This window comes from Grampus griseus (genome assembly GCF_964374135.1).
Source record: "Grampus griseus genome assembly, chromosome: 10".
Lineage (NCBI taxonomy): Eukaryota > Metazoa > Chordata > Mammalia > Artiodactyla > Delphinidae > Grampus > Grampus griseus.
In genome coordinates this window covers 38,104,583-38,119,679 of record NC_139004.1, presented here as the reverse complement: position 1 = coordinate 38,119,679, position 15,097 = coordinate 38,104,583, and positions in this window count along the sequence as shown.

Below are 15,097 nucleotides of genomic sequence, written 5' to 3'. Positions count from 1 at the left end.
ATCCACAGTCCCTGCTCTGGCCACCCTGCAGCCCTAGAAGCTTCCCTGAGGGCCCCAGCTAATCCGGGCTCAGCTTCACCCCCACCTCCTGCTGGCTCAAGAGGGTGGCAGCACTGTGGGAGGTGCTCCTTCCTGGAACCCATCCCCCTGCCTGGCCCACTGAGGGAAGAGGCTGAAAACTCAGATCCTCAGCGGCCCAAAGGATGGCATCACTGTACCAGGTCCTCCCGCGCCCTGAACTTTGGCTTAGAGATGCTGATTTGATAATTTGTTGGTGGTAAATGGGGCATGGGAAGAAAATATGACATCAGATCCTGTATTTATCTTTCTTTTTCATTAAAAAAATAAAAACTAGGATTTACTAATATTTAATGTATATGGATTGATAGATACATGTGTATATACTTTATAAAGAAACATGCCTATATTCTGGGTGTCCACCTAAATATCTTTTTACTGATAAGGAACTTTTTTTTTTTGGCTCACCTTGCAGCTCGTGGGATCTCAGTTCCCCAACCAGGGATCAAGCCTGGGCCCTCAGCAGTGAGAGTGTGGAGGCTTAACCACTGGACCACCAGGGAATTCCCAGGAACATGTTTTTTTAAGAGTTTAGAGACAAGGGATGTAGTGTTGATGTGATTAATATCATGGAAGAGGTTTGGCTAAGTGCAGAGGAAGCCCAGAAGAGGGGCCCTATTGGGGGTCCTAGAGGCTTCCTGAAACCTGATCTAAAACTTGAAACTCAAAAAGGTGAGGGAAGTTCTGCAGCCAAAAAGAAAAGAAAAAAGGAAAAAAAAAAAAGTGGGATGGGCTATACCTGGAAAGGGAACAGCAAGATAGAGACCTAGAGGTTGGAAACAGGCAGATGTATTCAAAGGTCTAGGACTAGGAGGGAGGCAGCTGTGTCAGGCATGGGTCAGTCCTGAGCCCAAGCTCTAAGCTCTGCCGCTTAAGAGGTGAATATCCTTGGGTGACAGATTTAACCTCTCTGGGCCTCCATTTCCTCATTTATAAAGTGGGTTTGATAAAGCACTGACCTAGTAGGGATGTTGTGCAGATTAAGTGAGATGACAGATGGCAAGTTGCAAACAGTGAGCGCTCAAAAATTGGTAATTATGTGCTCCTTTTCAGAGCACTTCAGCTTCATCTCTGTCTCCTCAGCATTTACAGCACAACTTGACACATGATTGGGGTTCCTTTTTTTCATGTGTGAATTAATGAGCACAGTTTTTCTTTTTTTTGGCTGTGCGGCTTGTGGGATCTTAGTTCCCGGAGCAGGGATTGAACCTGGGCCTCGGCAGTGAAAGCGCCGAGTCCTAACCACTGGACTACCAGGGAATTCCTTATTTCATGTGATTTTCACTGGACAAGAGTCCAATGAGATAGGCGAGGTAGAGATTATTATCTCCATTTTATAGGTGGAGAAACTGAGGCCCAGGGAGGTGAAGTGACCTGCTCAGTATCAGCCAGATGAAAACCAGCTCTGTCTCCTGTCAGAGCTTTTGTTCTTAACCCTTTTATATTTTATACAGTCGAAACGATTAGAGATGGAATTTGAATGAAACAGTCTTTTTGTCTTTCGCCACTTCCTTGGTCCACCTGATTCAGATGCGCCATAATTAATCTTCCTAAAATACCACTTCTTCTGTTGACACCTTTGCTCAAAAATTGTCATTGGGTCCCTACGATCAAGTTTAAGTGTGCTGAGTTGGCATTCAAGGCTCTCCCTGATCTGGTCCCAATCTGCCTTTCTAACTACAGGGCTGTCTCATACCCTACTCTCCATCCAGCCCCATAGGTTTACTTATTCCTTTATACTTTCTCTCCTTCATGCCTTTGTTCAAGCTGCTCCCTCCTGGAATCCCTATTACATGAAACCCATCCAACCCTAAATAGCCCTCAAGTCCCAACCTCCAAGATTCTTTGGTCCTCATCTGACTCTGAATGTATAATAATCATAATAGCATTTATTGACCACCTACCGTGCATGAGGCCCTTGTTCCCATTCTCTCTCCACCCTCATGATGATATTTATAAGGCAGACACTAAAACCCTGATATGAAAGGTAAGGAAACTCACAGCTGAGAGTCAGTCAACAAGTATTTCCTGGGCACTGACTCTGTGCCAAACAGTACTGGTTATACAGTAATGGACAAAAAGATGTGGTCCCTGCCCTCATGGAGCTTCCATTCTTGTGAGAAAGACAGATGGTAAAGCCATAAATAAACAAATTAGTTATAATGCTCTCATTATTATTAATTGTAATAAATTCCAAGAAGGGAAAGAACTGGGTTCCGTGAGAATAGCGGGGCTGGGTGGGGGGCAGTCTGGATATAGAGAACAGATGAGGCTGTCTGAGAAGTGAAATTTTAAACTGAGACCTGAAGGATTTCAAAGACTAGGAAAGAGAATGTTCCAGGTAAAAGGCACAGCTTATGCCAAATGTTTCCAAGCAGCAAAGAACACGGCACCATGGAGCAGTGGGGTCCCCTCGACCAGGACAAGAGTGACTCTGCCTAAGAACCGCCCTTCAGAGGGTTCTGGAGAATGTCCACCCCCAAACAAATCCATGCCAAGAACCACAGGGTGCCTGGCGCTCAGCAGACTGTAAACGTAAACATCCCCGTCCTAACACTGTTCAGGCCCCGGGGAACACTGCTCCACATCTCTTGCCCACTGTTCTCAGAACAAAGATTCCTGCACCGCCCTGTGGGAGGCGTATCGGTTGAGCTTCGGCCAATGCCAGAGATGGACCCTGCTTTGGAGCTGCGGGGAAGATTTGAGCAGCAGAAGCTTTTAAGTGAAAGAAAAGGTAAATGCAGTTCTCATATCTCTCCTCTCGGGTTGCATGGATATCACAGATACTTGCATAACAAAGTGTCCATTTACTTGTTTCTTTTCATGTTCTGAAGGGTCTCATGAATCAGCACTGTCTTCATAACAGTTGCACATGGCAGCTGAGGAACACTGTACAGTATTGAACAATTCACATGACTTAAACTTGTGCATATGTAGGTCTGGACATGACGTGTGAAGCACGGTAGCAATTCTTCATGTTGGCAACTAGTTGGATGCTATTTTGAGAACAGTTCAGTTTTTCTAAAAGTGTTTAATAAGATGGAATTAAAATTTCTAAAAACCATTTAAATTTGATTAATTTTGGATATTTATTAAGTGTAAACTATCTTTCCCTTTAAATTTTAATACATAATTTTGAATATATAAGAAGAAAAGTCACTTCTCAAAACATACATGAAAAATAATTTTAGTTAAAAAGTTTCACATTTACTTAGTTACTTTTTTTTTTAAATTTTTATTATTTTTTGGCTGCATCAGGTCTTAGTTGCGGCACGTGGGGATCTTTCGCTGCAGCACGTGGGCTCTTAGTTGGGCGGCAGGTTTTCTCTAATCTAGTTGTGGTACGCAGGCTCCAGAGTGCATGGACTCTGTAGTTTGCAGCAGGCAGGCTCTAGTTGAGGTGGGCGAGCTCAGTAGCTGTGGCACGCGGGCTTAGTTGCCTCGCAGCATGTGAGATCTTAGTTCCCTGACCAGGGATCTAACCCTCGCCCCCTGCATTGCAAGGCGGATTCTTTATCACTGGCCACCAGGGAAGTCCCTACTTAGTTACTTTTTTTTTTTTTTAATATTTATTTATTCATTTATTTTTGGCTGTGTTGGGTCTTCGTTTCTGTGCGAGGGCTTTCTCTAGTTGTGGTGAGTGGGGGCCACTCTTCATCGCGGTGCGCGGGCCTCTCACTGTTGCGGCCTCTCTTGCTGCGGATCACAGGCTCCAGACGCGCAGGCTCAGCAGTTGTGACTCACGGGCCTAGCTGCTCGGCGGCATGTGGGATCCTCCCAGACCAGGGCTCAAACCCATGTCCCCTGCATTGGCGGGAAGATTCTTAACCACTGTGCCACCAGGGAAGTCGTGTGGGGTGTTTTGAATTGTCACAATGACAACAGAGTGTGTGTGTGTGTGGTTTGCTCATGGTGTTTAGAGGCAGGAGCTCGAGGTTCTAGATGTCCTGTAATGTGGGAAACAGGCACGGTGGTCCAGCCCCAAATGCCATGCATTCCTGGGAAACACTGAGGCAAAGTGGCGTCAGGAAGAAGAGAAAAGCTGAGCACTATTGGGTTAGAATCCTGCTCTGCTGCTTTCTTCCCCAGGTGGACATAACCCTCAGTTTTCCCATCTATAAAATGGGATGATGATAGAGGCCTTGCAGGACTGTGAGATTGGTAATAAGTTTGCAGACGGCCTAGCACAGGGCTGGCCAAGGGCCTGCAACTGGGAGATGTCTGGACCAAGCTGAAGGCAGATCTGGGTAAAACTGAAGTTCAGTCTGGGTTTGGGTTCGTTTGGGGGTCATGATGCCCAACCACAGCTGTGTGTTAGAATTACTCAGCTCAGGAGGCTTTAAAAAGTGCTGATGCTTGGTCTTACCTCTCAGAAATTCCGAGTTAATTGGTGTGGAGTGGGTCTTGGGAAGTAGGAGTTTTAAAAGTTCCTTGAGTGACCAGAGCCTCCTGTGGGGCCTGAAACTCTCACTCTTGAAATTACTCCTCTCAGTAAAGCAGTGGTTCTCAAAGTGGGTTCCCCAGACCAGCAGCATCAGCGTCACTCCAGAACATGTTAGAAGCGCAGATTCTCAGATTTCACCTCTGACCATCAGCAGCTCTGGGGTAGGGCCCAGCGATCAGCATTCTAGCACATCCTCTGGGGATTCAGATACCCACTCAAGTTTGAGAAGCACTCAATACAGCACCATCTCCAGGAAGCCCTCAAGAAAGGCAGATGCTATTTCACTGTTGGGTAGTTCCCCACACTTCTCTGAATAATGTCACATGAGCTGTGAGGACAAGCTCCATGAGGCCAGGGACTTTGTCCATCCCATTCACAGCTGTCTCTCCAGGGTCCACAGCATGTGATGAATAATTGAATGAGGTGACAGAGACAGAGACAGAGACAGAGAACTATCTCAGGTGCTGTGAACTGGGACGAGAGGAAGACCCTGCCTGTCTCTTTTTCTGTCTTGGTCCCACGACATGTGAGTCTAGTGTTTCTAGTGTTTAAAGATACAGATTCCTGGCACAAATGGGTCCTTAAACACCTCTCTCTCCACCCGGTGCTCAGGGGAAGAGATGTGGACTCCTTGCACCCCTGGTGGAGCACCGCCCCTGGCAGTTGTTCAGAGTCCATTTGTGTCTCCAGTGTGGTGCTCACGTGTGGCAGGTACAGTATCTGACAGGCAACTTACGAGATATTTTTCTTCAAAATTTTTTTCTTTAGTTTTTCCTCCAATGTTCATTTTTTTCTTTAGTTTTTCCTCCAATGTTCATTTTTTTCTTTATTTTTGAAACAATTTCAAATTTACACATAGTAAATTTGAAAGAATAGTATAATGAACTCTGGCATACCCTTGGCCAAAGACCAATAAGTTTTTCTTATTGTCCCAATGATGGCTGTTATAAGTCCAGGAAAACATTTTGCATTCTAGTCCTCGTCAATCTATGAGAGATTGTCAAGGGCAATTCTGCTATGTACGATTTTCACTTATGGGCAATTAAAGTAATTTGAGAGTTGCCTTCAGGACACAACCTCCACGTAAGAAGCCACTTCCTGGACATCATCTCAGCTGAATCCTTGGGGGGTGATCAGGGACTATGAACCCAACCTAAAGCCAGGTAGGATTCTGCTGATGGCAGGTGACAGAAGTACAGTGCAAACTAGCATAAGCTCAAAAGGGAACTGATTGGCCCCTCAACTGGGCCAGCTAGACGCAGTCTCACGTCAGGCATGGCTGTACTCAGGGGCTCAAAAGGAGTCCCCAAGTCTCTCTCTCACTCTGCTTTCCTCTGCGTTAGCAGGAAAGGTGACCTCTGATGGCTCCCTGACCACATCAGTTCCCCCAGGTGGGGGCCTGACTGGCTCTACTTGGTCACTTGCTTACCCCTGGATCTGTCGGTTTAAGTCTGAGAATGGAGGTACTCTGATTGGCCAGCTCGAGTCATGTGCCCGCCTCTGGGCGGGGCTCTGTTTTTGATTTGAGAGAATAGTAGTTATAAAACGGGAGAGGGTTTTTGCTGCTCCTGATCAATTGGTGAGTAGTCCGCACGGGGAGCTATTGTCAGAGTCAGGGATAATAATAATAGCAGCAGCAGTAGTTGTAACATTTATTGAGAGCTTGCTGGGTTCCGGGCATTGTTCTAAGTGGGTTTTCTCTTAATTAGCTCATTTAATACTCAGCCATTTTATGCGGTTGATGCTACTTTCATACATGTTTTCCATACCCGCAACTTCACAGAGAGGTGCAGTCACTTGCCCAAGGACACAGCCAGTACGCAGCAGAACGCGGGGCCCCACATCCTCAGGCCTCGCTCCAGAGTGGGTGCTGGCGCGCCTGGGAGCACACCTTCCACTATCCTCCCTGCGGTAGAACCTGGACTTCTGCTCCAGGCTTGGACTGTCACGTGGCACTCTCGCCCTCCACTGCATCTGTGAGGCTGGCGGAAGCGGAACACCTCGGTTCAGATCGCTTATGGGAAGTTTGCCATTACCCCCAGAGCCCCAAGAAACAGAAAACAGAATGGGTGAATTTAGAGCAGTGGCTGCTCACAAGAATACTGGCTGCCCACAAGAATACTTAGGGGAGCTTCACAAAACCCCAGTGCTCAAGCCATATCCCAGACCAATTAACCAGAATCTCTGGGGTGGAGCCCAGGCATTAGTAGTCGTTAAGGTTCCCCAGGTGAATTAAATGTCCGGCCAAGGTGGGGAATCACTAGTTTAGAGGCCTTGTAGCTTGGTAGAAATAGCCGTGGTTTAAGATCCACCTGGGTTTGAGACTTGGCTCTGCCATTGCAAGCTGTGTGACTGTGTGCCAGTCACTTAACTTCTCTGAGCCTCAATTTCCTTATCTGTGGAAACGGTATAAGTCCCTCTACTTTATGTGAGGGCTGAATGAGACAATGTCTGTAAGGTCCCCAGCACAGAGCTGGCACTCAGCTCCATCCTTACTATTAAGGAGGGGGCAGGACAGACCAGCCTGTGCAGGACCATCCAGGGAGGCAGAGCTGTGCCAATGACTCACCATCACTAGGTTGAGGCTGTGGAATGGACTCTCGGGGCTGCTGGGACCCTCAGACCCCAGGCCCTCCCGCCTTGGTCTTCCACCCTTACGGAGGGACTTGAGGCTTCTGAGTAGGGTGAGCTTGGGATGGAATGGGCAGTGGGGGAGTTGGGGCAGAGTTGGGTGGGGGACTGGGGGAAAGGCTGTGTGAATGCACTGACTTAGTCTCACCACCAGGTGGCGACAGGAACCTACCCGCTGCGAGAGGGCCAGCCAGGCTGAAGGAGAGGACCACTGGGAATAACGCAAAGATTTTCGAAAACTTTTTTGAGTACTAGGTAAATACTAAATCTTTATTTTCTTTCACTTCCATTTACTTAATGCAACAGTCCTGTGGTAGGCGCCATTACCCTCCTTTAGGGGATGAAATGGAGGTGGTGCTGGTAACTGGCGACCAGGAATTTAACCCAGTCAGTAGGACTCCACATTACTCTCTTAACCACTGAAGTCATAGTCACAGCTACAGCGGCCTTTGGAATTCCTCGGGCCCTGTGATTCCCAAACCTGTATGACGATAAAAATCACCTGAGGCTCTTTTAAAAAAATTCAGATATCCTGGGTCCCAGGACAGGCACTGAATTAGAATCTCCCAGGAAAATGGGCTTGGGAATGTGTGTGGTTAACAAAAGTTCCTGTTTGGAAACATGAATCTGCTCTCAGAGAGGGAAAGTAACCTGCCCAAGGTCACACAGCCAATCCCCTCCAACTTCTTAATACCCTCTAATTCGGAAGCCAGGCCATAACCCCCAAAAGAAGAGACAATATAGCACATGACCCAGCAATTCCACTTCTGGGTATATGCCCCAAAGAGTTAAAAGTAGGACCTTGAAGAGATATTTGAGGACCCATGTTCATAGCAGCATTATTCACAATAGCTAAAGGGTGGATGCCACCCAAGTGTCCTTCAACAGATGAATGGATAAGCAAATGTGGTGTATACATAAAATGTATTATTATTCAGCCTTAAAAAGGAAGGGAGTTTTGACATATGCTACAACATGGGTAAACTTTGAGGGTATTATGCTAAATGAAATAAGCATCACAAGAAGACAAATACTGTATGATTCCACTTATAAGAGGTACCTAACATAGTCAGATTCATAGAGGCAGAAAGTAGAATGGTGGTTTCCAGGGGCTGAGGGGAGGGGGCAATGGGGAGTTATTGTTTAATGGCTACAGAGTTTCAGTTTTGCCAAATGAAAATGGTTCTGGAGGTAGATGGTTGCACAATAATATGAATGTACTTACATTGAACTGTACACTTAAAAATGGTTAAGATGGTTAATTTTATGTTATGTGTATTTTACTAGAATACAAAAAGTTGGAAAAAAAAGATAAGACAATCTATGCCCAGCCCTGGAGGGTTGATAGTGGTGAAGCATGAGAAGGTGTGTGATTTTCTTCATCTTTTGAATGATTTTATGAATAAATATTATACGGAATTTGATGAGTATTGTCAGATCACCTCTCTCCTCAAAAAGGATTGTACTAATAATGTACGGATGTACTTTTTTCCCAATAACTTCACCAATTTTGGGTTTTATTATTTTACTTTTTTTCCTGTTTAATGGGTGAGAGATAGTACTTCATTATTATTTAAATTTGCATTACCGCTTGTTAGACTTAAAGTGGAAGGTACAGAATTGACCAGTGTCATTGACAGCCTCAGAATGATTTTCCTCAAAATGTTAATTCTTGGGGAATTCCCTGGCAGTCCAGTGGTTAGGACTCTGTGCTTCCACTGTAGGGTGCCTGGGTTCGATCCCTGGTCGGGGAACTAAGATCCCCGCAAGCCACACACACAGCCAGAACAAAGAAACAAACAAACAAAATGTTAATTCTTGATTTATTATACTGAATAAAACAAGTCCATGTTTATTGTTAAAGTAAATTAAAAAACCTACTAGGTCTGTTATTGAGAGGAGGAAGTGGCTCCTGCTTGAGCTTCTGCCATGATTGTTCCTGCTTATTCAACATTAATTCCAGGTTCTGAGGTGGAGGCTCACAAAGAGAGGGGTGGGTTTGGAGACCACAAGTGTAAAAACTCCTGTTCATTTTGTGGCACCTCGTGGCGGCCCTCCCAGTGGCTGTTTTTACTTACCTTCTAGGTCATTCTCCTTGTGATGGGGCAAAAATGGTCAGTGAGAGGCTGGCATAGACATGTGCCCCCCCTCAAAAATAAAAGAGTCCTGTAATTATTGGTCCAATTTCTCCTCCCTCCATCTTCCCTTCCTAAAGAAGACTGATTCTTCCATTTGGGAAAGTGGCTGAGTTGAGCTGGGTATGGACGAGGAGCATTTTTGATCGCTTTATTTTTTTTTTGGTGGGAGATAGAGATTGAGTAGCTCCAGGGCATGAGGAGATTTTAATTAGTGTGGCTTTGAACTATGTATTTGACTCCCTTTAAATCCCTTGAGAGGTGTGACTAAAGAATGAAATTGCTTGTTAATTACTTTAGGCTATTGGGTTGTATTTCTTGTGTCAGATACCATTCTGAGACTGAGTCACATGTGCCCACATTTTATTAGGGTTCCCCCCTTACTAATGAAGACTTGGGCGTGAGCTCTCGAGCCTCCAACACCCTGGGGTCTTGGCTCCTTGACAGCCCTGCCACCCACCACCAAGGCCACGCCTTGGACCCTGTCATCACCCGAAACTGCTCCACTTCTGAAATTACAATTCAGACGTCCCACTCTTTAGTGACAATCACCTCCCCCAACCCCTGCCCACTTTTCTCTACCACACCTCTCCCCTGACCCCACTGGGGCTTCTAGCCCATTGATCCCTATTGTTCTGCCCAAGCATCTTTTCCCTTTTCTGTTGGTAATGACACCCACTTATTCCTTGGAGGAAACTTCATTTTTTCTCCCATATGGATAATATGATTCAGGTGAGGCTCACTCTACCCTCACATCGGGGCAATCATACTTCAGATTCTTGGCCACATCAATGGGTCAGGGGTGGGCATGTGACCCTGTTCAGTCCAGGGAGAGCCAACCCAGTGCTATTGCTGAGACGCCAGAGAAGGGGACGTTTTCTTTCTGCTCATGTGGCTCACCTTGCAGAACTTAGCCTGGACTAGTGAGGGCTGCCCTGGGGTCGAGAGCCTGCAGGATAAGGAGGAAAGCCGAGCAAAGAGGGGAGGTTCCTAACAATCTCGTTGGAGTATCTGGAACCAACCATTCCTGAAACTACCCTGGGTTTTTCAGATTTGTGAGTTGATGTCTGAGATCTGTGAGTCAGGATTAGATTCTATCACCAGAAACAGACGTGGCTATTACAGTGCTACTCCATTGAGGCTCTAGATGAGGGGTGCCTAGATGTGGTTGCTCATCAGAATCACACGGGAAGTGTGATTTTTCCCTTAAAACCTTTATAGATACAGAAAAAAGCATAAAACGTAAATGTATAAGTTAATGTATTATTACAAAGCCAACTCCCATTGCAACCTCATCAAGGTCAAGAAGGAGAACACTGGGGACTTCCCCAGTGGTCCAGTGGTTAAGACTCCGCCCTTCCAATGCAGGGGGTCATGGGTTCAATCCCTGGTTGGGGAACTAAGACGGTTTGGCCAAAAAAAAAAAAAAAAAGAATGTTGTTCGACTCAAAGCCTCAGCCCCTCCTCCCCTACATGGAACCACCACCCTGACTTCTGTGCAATCTCATTCTTGCTTCTCTTGATCATTTTCAGCCTGAGTATGCTTTCCTAGACACTATGGGGTAGTTTTGCCTGTTTTATTTATTTATTTTTTAAAGAAGCACCTCTCTTCTTTAAAATTTGCAGTTATTTTCTAATATTTATTTAATTTATTTTTTTGACTGCGTTGGGTCTTAGTTGCAGCACATGTGATCTTCGTTGCGTCATGTGGCATCTTTCATTGCGGCGTGGGGACTCTTCGTTGTGGTGCGCGGGCTTCTCTCTAGTTGTGGCGTGTGGGTTTTTCTCTCTCTTGTTGTGGTGTGCAGGCTCCAGGTCATGTGGGCTCTGTAGTTTGGGGCGTGCAGGCTCTCTCGTTCAGACTTGTGAGCTCCGTAGTTGTGGTGCACGGGCTTAGTCACCCCGCAGCATGTGGGATCTTAGGACCCTGACCAGGGATCGAACCTGTGTCCCCTGCATTGGAAGGCGGATTCTTTACCATTGGACCACCAGGGAAGTCCCAGTTTTGCCTGTTTTAGAATGTTGTACAAATGGAATTATTTATTAATCTTAATGACGCCAAATTTGTCAGACTTTTCATTTAAGGTTGGTGCTTTTGTATCAGGAAAAGTAATCTGTCACCACCCTGAGGCTTTCATCCTCAAACGTTTCTTTCACCTTCTATCGCCTTTTATAATCTTTATTGTTCTTTATTCTAATCTTTTATTGTCTTTATTATCCCACTATGGTGTGAGGTAAGGGTCGAGTTTCATTTTTTCCCTGTATGAACACTCAATCTGTTTATCGAAAAGGCTCATCTTTCCCTGCACTCTTTTGTGCTACATAAATCACAGCTTGTGTCCACCTCAGTGTCAGCTTCTAGTCTTTTCTTCAGTCGTCTATCCTTGCAAAAATACCACCCTCTCCTAATCACTGTACTTTTATGAAGTTTGATATTCAGTAGAGCGATATTCCTATATATATATATATATATATATATATATATATATTTAGGAAGATATTCTTGGCCATTTCACTGCCATATTATTTTATTTATTTTATAAATTTAATTAATTAATTTATATTGGTTGCGTTGGGTCTTTGTTGCTGCACGTGGGCTTTTCTCTGGTTGCAGCGAGTGGGGGCTACTCTTCGTTGCAGTGCACAGGCTTCTCATTGCGGTGGCTTCTCTTGTTGTGGAGCACAGGCTCTAGGCGCGCGGGCTCAGTAGTTGTGGCTCATGGGCTTAATTGCTCCGTGGCATGTGGGATCTGCCCGGACCAGTGCTCGAACCTGTGTCCCCTGCATTGGCAGGCAGATTCTTAACCACTGTGCCACCAGGGAAGCCCCCTCCATATGTATTTTAGAATCAACCTGTCACATTCTACCAAAAAAGAAAAACAAACCATGAGGATTTTGATTTGATTGCATTGACTCTACAGGTCAGTACATTGTTCAAAAATGAGTCTTCTAATTCTTTTTTTTTTTTTTCAAATGTGCACATATTAAGAAGAGAAGATAGAAGATGGGGGAGACCTAACAAAATTTGTTTTTTTTCCAGCTTTATTGAGATATAATTGATGTATAACACTGTGTATTTTTAAGGTGTACAATGTGATGATTTAATACATTTATAAATTGCAAAATGATTACCACCATAGCATTAGCTAACACTCCAACCAGTCACATAATTACCATTTCTTTTGTGTGGTGAGGACGTTTAAGATCTACTCTCTTAGCAATTTCAGGTATATAATAGAGTATTATTAGCTATAATCACCATGCTGTACATTACATCGCCAAAACTTATTAATCTTATGACTAGAAGTTTGCATCCTGGAAGTTTGTCTTCCAGTCTTCGAACATGGTGTGAGTGTGTGTGTGTGTGTGTCCACTCATGCGTATACTCACACACATACATTTATTCAGTTAATTAAAATTTTTTTTCTGTATAATGTGTTTTGCACATCTTTTGTTAATTTTTTTTTTTTTTTTGGCTGCATTGGATCTTCATTGCTGTGCGCGGGCTTTCTCTAGTCGTGGCGAGTGGAGGCTACTCTTCGTTGCGGTGCTTGGGCTTCTTATTGCGGTGGCTTCTCTTGTTGCGGAGCACGGGCTCTAGGTGCGCAGGCTTCAGTAGTTGCAGCACAGGGGCTCAGTAGTTGCGGCCCATGGGCTCTATGGTATGCGAGCTTTGGTAGTTGTGGTGTGCGGGCTGAGTAGTTGTGGCTCATGGGCTCTAGAGCACAGGCTCAGTAGTTGTGGCGCACGGGCTTAGTTGCACTGTGGCATGTGGGATCTTCCCGGACCAGGGCGCAAGCCCATGTTCCCTGCATTGGCAGGCGGATTCCTAACCACTGCGCCACCAGGGAAGTCCCTCTTTTGTTAAATTTATTCCTAGATGATTGCTATATTTTTTAGTGCTCTTCAAGTGTCTTATTTAAAGTCCACATTTTTTGGCTCAGCCTCTGGAGAGTCTGAATGAATAGTTCTGGGTGGGCCCAGTGATTCTGATGTGCAGCCAGGCCTGGGAACATGGGCCTCTCTGGGGCTCCCCTCATGATCTCTTTTCAAACATATTCAGTCCCCTCCCCCTCCCAACTGGCCCCATCCCATAAGCTGATGAACGGGCTCAAGTCTCTCTCTCTCGGAGTAAGCCTGCTAATCCCCTCAAGGTCCTGCCATCACATTTTTATCCCACTCACAGCCACACTTTCAGAAGGGGTTGTCTACACCTATGATTTCAACTTTTTATGCTTGTGTATGCCTAAATAAATTTGAAAAACCATGTAGCCCCTCACACATTTTAAAATTGACATCTAATTCAAATCATCCTTACCCACCCCTGTGTCCTTCTGGTCTACCAAGCGGGCTTTTTCTCTTGGCCCCCTCATGCTCCCTCACCCTCTGCAGGGTGGCCTCTGGTGCCTGCATGCCACTAAATCTGCTCTACTCAAGGTCTTTAGACTTCCCTGTCACTAAATTGCAGGGACAGTTTCAGTCTTTGTCTTACCTGCCTTCTCTGCAGCATTTGAAGCTCTTGGCACTCCTTCATTTTATATGCTCTCTCCCTGGGTGCCCATGACATCACACTTTCCTGGTCTCCCCTCCTCCCTTCTAACAAGCTACTTACTGACTGTGATGAGTGATTGAAGGGAACAAGCAGGCAGAGGGGATGGAGGGTGCCAGTCAATGGAGGGTGCCAGGGAATGGAGGATACCAAGGGATGGAGGGTACCAGGGGATGGAGGGCGCCAGGGAATGGAGGGTACCAGGGGGTGGAGGATACCAGAGAATGGAAGGTACCATGGGATGGAGGGTACCAAGGGATGGAGGGTACCATGGGATGGAGGGCACCAGGGAATGGAGGGAATAAGGGGATGGAGGGTACCAGGGAGTGGAGGGTAATTGAGTTTCCTTGGCTCCATCCTCTTCCTATCCCATAATGCCAATCCCATACCAAGATTTGTTGATCATACCCACACACACAACATTTTTTCCCTCAATGAAGAAAAAAGTAATGTTGATCATTGTAAAAATTTAAGCATGTTGAAAAGAAAAAGAGAGAAAATTTCAATCACCTGAAATCCCCCAACCCTGAGAAAATCCACCATTATAACATTGGTGCTTGTCCCTTCATTTGCCTCCCTGTGCATTTACACACACCAAATGTGTCAGTTTACAAAAAGTTGGAAAAATGGTTATTATTACAGATGCCCTTTTTCTTTTAAAATTTTTACTTATTTATCATTTTGACTTTTCTTCCCCAGAAAACCACTGTTAACACTCTGGTATGTGTCCTTCTAGACTTTCCACCTGTTGATAGAATCACACATAAAAAACCTGGAACATATAGAGCAGCGGTCCCCAACCTTTTTGGCACCAGGGACCGGTTTCGTGGAAGACAATTTTTCCATGGACGGGGTGGTGATGTTGGGGTGGAAGGTTCAGGCGGTAATGGGAGCGATGGTTCAGGCGGTAATGAGAGTGATGGGGAGCGGCAGATGAAGCTTTGCTCGCTTGCCTGCTACTAACCTCCTGCTGTGTGGTTCGGTTCCTAAGAGGCCGCGGACCCCTGATGTATAGGATTATTTTTGTCACTATTTTTATAGAAAAGTGTGACCATGTTATATACATATCTCTTCTTCTTGCTTATTTGACTTAACCCTTCACATCAATTAGCATAGTGCTAAATTCCTCCTTTTTAATGGCTGTATAATATTCTGCAACCTGGATGCACCACCATTTATTCACTCATTGCCTTATTAAGGTGTATTCCTTTTGTTTTTCAGTTTTGTCTTGTTTTGTTTTCACCACTTTGATTAATGCTA